Source organism: Eleginops maclovinus, chromosome 19, assembly GCF_036324505.1.
Source record: "Eleginops maclovinus isolate JMC-PN-2008 ecotype Puerto Natales chromosome 19, JC_Emac_rtc_rv5, whole genome shotgun sequence".
Taxonomy (NCBI): Eukaryota; Metazoa; Chordata; class Actinopteri; order Perciformes; family Eleginopidae; genus Eleginops; species Eleginops maclovinus.
The window spans coordinates 14309106-14316790 of NC_086367.1; positions in this window are offsets into that span (position 1 = coordinate 14309106).

Sequence of the window (7685 nt, forward strand, 5' to 3'; positions counted from 1 at the left end):
TAGCATGGCTCATTATTGGCTGTGAATGAGGTGCTGGTGTCAGCCCATACAGCCTATGAGTCATATAAGGGAGGGTCTCATCGCCATGTCTACCTCACACAGCAGTATAGCCCCTCTCCCCCTCCCTCACCCTCCCACACCACCTCATCCACTGCACTGAGGGAGAGAGTTGTGGGATACTGAAACATGTTGTGTTTTCATTTCATTTTCACTCTAGAGATTACGTATGATTAAACAGTGAAAATCCAGGGAGCTGTATTATCACGGTGTGATTTCTAATACCAGGCGCTTTCCAATACCCCAAAGGCAGATGTTTTAATGCTTATTTGCTGCTTCTCGTGTCAAGGGAGAGGACATTTTATTCCAGAGCGATGGAGTGTTGAATTAAGTGATGGTTTTCATGTAAGAACATTGAGAGAGAAACAATTCCCTTTGCATTGCTTATCTAAAAGGCCCCCAAAGCAGCTGCTGCTCTCACAAAGGGCCAGTGAAGCGTGAGATCAATACTAACCCTGGCTAGAGGCTATCTGATGCTCAAAATGCATGGATCCATCTCCTCTGCATAGCCCTGAGACAGGTGTGGACTTCTGAAAGCCACTATCTGATGGCCTCACAATGGTTAAAGGAGGGTGGGAGGGGAGGGGGGTTCAAAATGGGTGGTTGGGAAAAGAGGGGGTTGTTTTGGTAGCACATTAAATTGCAAATTAACTTTTCACTTGACAGACAGATTCTTGAGTACCCTGTGTACTCAGGTTACTATGTTTATTGCCATGCAGTGAAATGGTGTTTTTCTAGCCCATATAGTGGAGTCACTTAATGGTAATGTAGTGCAATGCATAGAATGTATGTAACAAGTTCCAGCAGTCAGCTAGTAGTATAGTAATGCTGCTCTTGTCTATTTCCATGCAGAGTTAAAGCCCTTTCTATCCAGTGGCTGGAGGTAGAACCTAATATCAGCTTACGAATGTGAAGATAGATGGTTTGTTAGTTGATGTTTTCTTGCCAGTAACTCTTACCCATCAGTTGTTTTAACTTGTGAGGCGATACTAAAATTACCTCTCTCTCTCTCTCTCTCTCTCTCTCTCTCTCTCTCTCTCTCTCTCTCTCTCTCTCTCTCTCTCTCTCTCTCTCTCTCTCTCTCTCTCTCTCTCTCTCTCTCTCTCTCTCTCTCTCTCTCTCTCTCTCTCTCTCTCTCTCTCTCTCTCTCTCTCTCTCTCTCTCTCTCTCTCTCTCTCTCTCTCTCTCTCTCTCTCTCTCTCTCTCTCTCTCTCTCTCTCTCTCTCTCTCTCTCTCTCTCTCTCTCTCTCTCTCTCTCTCTCTCTCTCATAAGAAGAGCTCTGACAATGTCTCACATCAGTTTGGAAGTTGTTGTTTTGGCACTTAAGTGTTTGGTGCCTCTGAGGCCATTTTATGCCCTGCTGTTGCTTTGCATTCTCGAACTCAATGCAAATGTATCTCCAGGGTGTCAGGTTGTTTGTTGACCTCCTTGATGTGGCCTCTGTCTCTCAAGGTCTAATGCTTAGCGGATACTTGAGACTGAAGTATCTTGTCGCGAACGTAAACAGCTGATGCTTGAGTACTGTGCTGGAATGTTTGTCTCAAAGACACAAACACAATCAGAGGCCAAAACTACCGGTACCATGTGTACACTTGTACTTGCAACAGGCCCTCAACTAACAAACACTATTGTGAGTTCAGTCTACTCATGCTCTGCTTTCACAAGAGGACATTAGAATGCTTTCAAAAAAATAATAAACATTACACTATTTGATGGAGGAAAGTAACTACATAGTGAGTGTACTCTCCCTAAACACACATTTGAAGTACCATTCTATTTTGTCCTATACTGTATCTTTCACATTTAGAACAACAGACGTTTGATTTCTTAAAAAAACAGTTCCATTAATACGTATTAAACTATCAAACAGTATAAAAACGACTTCAGCTACAACATAACATTCTGCCTACACGTTTATCCAATATAAAATAGATTTGTTTTTGAAAATTATAGTCAATACTTCAAATTTAGTGATATGACAATACCACTTTCTCTGAACATTCACTCAAAATAATGATATAACCAAATTCAATAAACACGCATCCCATCACTCCAGCATGTATTTAACCCCTGAGGGAGACTCTAAAGTTAGAGCGTAGCCAATGTGAGACGCGAGGATCAGCGTGGGTGTAGGAAGGGCGCAAGTCAATCTATAACCAAACACTTTATCACTAAGGCAACTATTGCACATAGGAATTGAAGATACAAGGATGATTATTGTTTATTAGCTGGCTACACATAACCAGCCTTTATACAGGTGGCAACTGTTTCAATTGTGTAAGAGAGCGTGAAGAGTTTCCTGCCTCAGCTCCTCTATCTCTCTCTTTTCATTGTGCAGACGCTGCCCCACAAAGCAATGAGAATCCACAATGGCCTGAAGGAGATGACATCATCCTAGAGCAACTCTGGCTTACACAGGACAGTATGTTCTACAGTAATCATATTGCCATGTCATTCTCCATAAGCTAGGGCCATTTAAATCCTTTAATTATACACCAGCAGCACTGAAGCCGTGTTTACTGTAAGAGTCCAGCGTAGCTACTTTTGTATTGTACAGTGTTGCTTGTGTTAATAAACTTGTGTGGAGGAAGAGCCCTCCAGGCGCTCACGGCCACTGTAATGAGAGTGTGTTTAGTCTGGAGACTGTGTAGGACTAATGCTGATGGATTGTATGGCTGCAGGTCAGGTCTCTCACACAGACTATGGAAGGAACAGGGGAAAGTTTCAAAAGATTATCAAATATAATGTGTGTCAATGCAACAAAGTTATTAGAATGTTAATACAAGCTAGATTAAAATAATAAATCCAAAATGAGGATTTTGTTAACAGTTGCTGGGTTTTTGGTGGTGGACTGGTCATATAGTTACTTTATAAAAATGTAGTTGCTGCAGTCTAAAAGAAAACACTTTTCAATTAAATAGATCTGTCTATCACCTTTTACTCAAGCAGTCAGCAGATTTCTAAAAAGTATGGGACAGTTCCCAGTAAAACCATGTGGCTCTGTTTTCCTAAATACCAGCCCAGACTTGCCCCCTAAAGAGATAAGATAGTGTTGACTACAGGCCACTCTGTGTGGAGACCAGTGAGGGGCCTCGGCTGTGCTTAAGGGGCCGGTATACTCAATCACAACTGCTTGTCGATGGTCAAATAGTTCTGGAAGCACCCCCCCCCACACTCAAACACATCTTTTCAACATTGGATTAGGGGGGGCAGGGTCTGACCATTTCTGTAACTTTCCAAGTAAAACAATATGAGAAAAATACATAACAAAAATATCAAAAATATGTGTAAAAAATCCTGTATTTAAAACCCGTTCCCCTCCTTTCTATGAAGGCTGGATTTTTACTCCACCTTTTAATGTGTGGCAGTGCAGATCAGGTAGAAACACTTTTGATTACCGAAGTGGTCAAACAACACATCCTGCGAACAGAGTAACTGCCGTTTAGTCACCCTCAGTCGTATCCTGTGCTCTGAAGTTTTACTGGTTTATGATCTTTGCACCACCAGTGGAATAGTGACAGTTCAAAGCAGCATGACAAATTGAGAATCCGTGCCCCGTGGACAAATCTCAGGCAGCATTGTGTTAGGTCTTTAAGGTTTTTTAATTAGTAGGTAGGGAAACCTAGACTTAAAGTCAAGGATTGTTAGTTTTAGTTTTCTCTTGATGGCTTACTTTTATGGATATTTAGGGTTAACTAATTAAAGTAAATGTAAAATAATGATTGCCCAATAACAGTTGTAATCCAGCACCTGGTGAATCAGTTGCTCTTCCCATCTGATATGTTTTATTATTCCAATACAACAACAGACACACATTTCCAAAGGCAACTTCCCAAAAGCAGGTTTTATCCTTGGTGTAGATTATTAAAATCTGTTGAATTACTTCTTCAACAGATGAATGAAAGAAATTTAGTCACAAGCTCCAACATGGCTGGAGAAAAACTGCATTGCGAAAACCGGCTGCATCAATCAGCCTTTAACCTTGAAAACAAAAACAAGAAATGGACCCATGCAGAGACAAACACCTGAAGCAAATCTGAGCATTCACTCTTGTTTGAACAGTGACCAGATAAGATAGCTCAAAGTTATCAGCACAAGATGAATTCCCAGAAGAACCCAGAGGAGGGGTTTCATCAATGTAGCAGGAGGGAGAAAATCAATCCCTCAAACCAAGTCTAGAGACAAATAACCAGCTAAAACTGAAGCGAAAATTAGGTGTACCCTCCACATCTTATTCAGTCTGCAACCAGAAAGTATGAAAAGAAAAAGATATGAAGGATCGTCATTCCTGCACAATGATTAAAAACTGCAAGTAGACACTGTGGGACTTTGTAAACACAATCATGATCATGTGGGCCAAACTGAAAACATATTTTTTTCCCTTGTTGTGGGGCCATCTCTGGTTATAATGCACACTATTCAGGAAATCAGACTGAATCCCCTTTGGCCTGATGTATATCCTCATTCATCACATTCATTCATTTGACATAGAAATGACAACTGGGCATTATTAGAGAACCTATTGGCTTGTATGTAGATTTGAACTCCTTTAAATACCAACAGAACTCTATGGAGAAGGTCACTCCAATATCAACCTTTATGTGCCTCGCTGAATCGCAAGTAAAGTTTTTCCTGCATGTATTTACGTTCTGAGTGTATGTCTGGAGAGACCAATGGCGCCACAGAAAAGGAGAAAACTTCAATGGAGTCTGGAGACTTCCTTTTTACTTTGCATTACATATGCACATATAGACTGGTATTTTCCCCAGCATCCCATCCATATCAGAGTCTCAGTATGTCCTCTCCATACACTGGCTCACTGCCCTTTCCTTCATGTCTCTTAAGGATTTCTTAGACAGACTTCAAGAAAGATTTTCATAAATGTCCTCTTTTGCAAATCCTCCACAACCCTCTGAATGCGCTGAGAGCTATCTCTATCTTAACAGTAAAGGTCATTGGAGGAGACTTACGGATATGGAAAGGCTAAGCTGTGTGCTTGGGAGAGTGTTTAACAACTATCTAGAAATCAATAATAGAATGTTTGGTAATGAGTGTGTCAAATCACAGTCACAGAGTAACTCAGGTGTGGCGAAGCTTGTTGCTTTCTTCAGACTTTTTTTTGTCGGAGTTATTAAACATTTGGATTTTTTAGATTATTGTTGAATGAATTAGCACATCAAGTCAAGTGTTGTTCTATGTGTCACATCCTCTCAGTCTTCGTTGGATATAGCACCCTGATAACAGACTGATTATGTTAATATATGTGTATGATTTTCTTTACTGATTATGTTAATATGTGGAATTAATCTACCTCTTTGAAAAAAATGTTACCGGCTTTACTCACGCATATGAGATATTAATAAAAATCTGATATCGTCAACACAAAATCTCATTTATTATTCCGGTCTCATGGGGTCTTTTTAAAGAGTTCCAGTGTGAATAGAGGAGCTCAGGATTACAAGCTGAGAGCTGTAAGACAATTCAGATAATGAACAGGAAAGCAAAGTTTGGAGAAGCCACGGAAAGAGGAATTTAGTCATAAAAGTGTGAGCGGATTAGCGCTTCTCTTATTTCCAACATTTCCTCTTTGATACGTCCCGACACTAATCTCATTATAAGGGCCCGTCAAGCATACATGACAATTCATTTTAACAAGGTAGAGTTTCTTGCTCGCTTTAAATTCACAACCGACTTCACAAATGAAACACACGAGAGATTCCTCTGGAAAGAGCTAACAATGAAAAGAGAATGAGGCTCAGCATTTGTGATCATTTCATATCCTGACTTACATAAATAGTTTGAATGTGAATGTCTTTTGAATTATTGTTGGGGGCTTTTAGGCAGAAACATTTGAAATATTTGGCCATCCTAACAATTCCAAAAAATATATGCACTCCTACCATTTAAGTATTTGAAGAAAAAAGGCTCATAAAGCATTGTGTTCCAGATAAACCTATGTAGACGAAGCAACACATAATTAGTGTCTTGTTAATTGGTGAGAACCATTACAGCATAGTTAGTGTGATGCTAGACTAAATTGTTTACCAACAGACCATAATGATTATACATGCTGTAAATATGTAAGAACTGCCTCCCTTTTTCTTTTAACATGAAATGTGAAAAATATCCTGAGGCGTTATTTTTGAACTACTTTTATATAACAAGCTGATTGCATGAATATTACATCGGCTCTCTGTGTGCAGCTTAAAGCGCACCCTGTTATATCATGCCTGGTGGTATGTGTAACTTGCAAAGCCGCACTAGCGAAGGTGGCTATAATACCCCTTCGAACTAACTGTCTAGATTTATCACGACCCCGGCGATCTCTATCTGTCCATCACTGCAGTAATCTGACCATTGCTGATAAATACTGTGAAAGGTCTCAAAGCACTAGGAAGACCAGTACCTTAATCATGGCTAATCCCTGGTAGCAAGACATGTCTTGGGGGGGACACAGGACGGACACATCACCCCAATTAGCAGTAGTTATAGCTTTAAAACCCTGTCATTAGGTGCCCATAACCTTCCTGTCACTCACCGTGGCTGCTGCAGCCTCTACTTAGTGCACCGTAACAATTTGTCACATTCATGCATGGCAGTCATGTGGATTTAAGCACATGGTAGCATACGCACATACAACTCACAATCATAAGACAGTACGCATAGAAGCAAATGCACATACCGCAAGGATTTAAATGGTGATACTTGAAGTCAATGCAAATATACAGATTTCAGTGAGGCAAATTGGGCATACGCCATGTTGTTAGAGGATGTAGAAGTTTAATAGGCTGATTTATGTATGACGGGTCTCAGAGGATTAATATTTATAGACAGAGCCCAAGTTCCCACACTGTTATGCAATGTCCAATATACCCTGTGTGGCTGATGTATAAGAATTTCAACTCAGAAGAAACATGCATTTCAAAAACCTTTCTTTCAGTTAATAAATGATAGGGGGAACATTTACATGCATTCTGAATGTCCATATAGCTATCAGCTCAGTATGCAGATAGGGTCCCTGGTGTTTTAGTGGGAGATAGTCTTTGCAGGCCTTTGCTGGTAGACAGTGTGTTATCTTGGCGAAAGCACTACCATTAAGCCTTCAACAATAAGACCAGGGTCAAGGATGAAGTTGAATGACAGCTCAGGATGAATATAATTTCAGAGGAAGCGATAAAGAGGGGTCTTGTACTCGCACTAAAAAGCTGAATAATAATTTCTTCACCCAGGTTGTCTGCTCCTACATATTTTTATTCTTTGCTCCATTCTCGTGTGAAGAGGTCAGATATAAAAGAGGACAATGACCAAACTAGTGAGATTGATGGCGAGGATGAACAGGCCAGTGTAATCTCGGCTAAATCAAAGCTATTCACCGTTAATGAAAATAAGAGAGAGACCCCACTGTAAATCATCTTATGGTCTAATGTATTAGTGATAATGAATTCACGCTGCCACATTTAACCTTAGTTTTGCAATTCATTATATTTGAGATTAACATGGGAGGGAACTTAAGTGAACTGTCTGCAGGGAATTACAGCTGGGGCCTCATTGTCAATCAAGGATTGTGTTCCGATGTCTTTCATTAGGGTTGGAGGAATTAAATAAGACTTTCTTTTAATGGCGGATG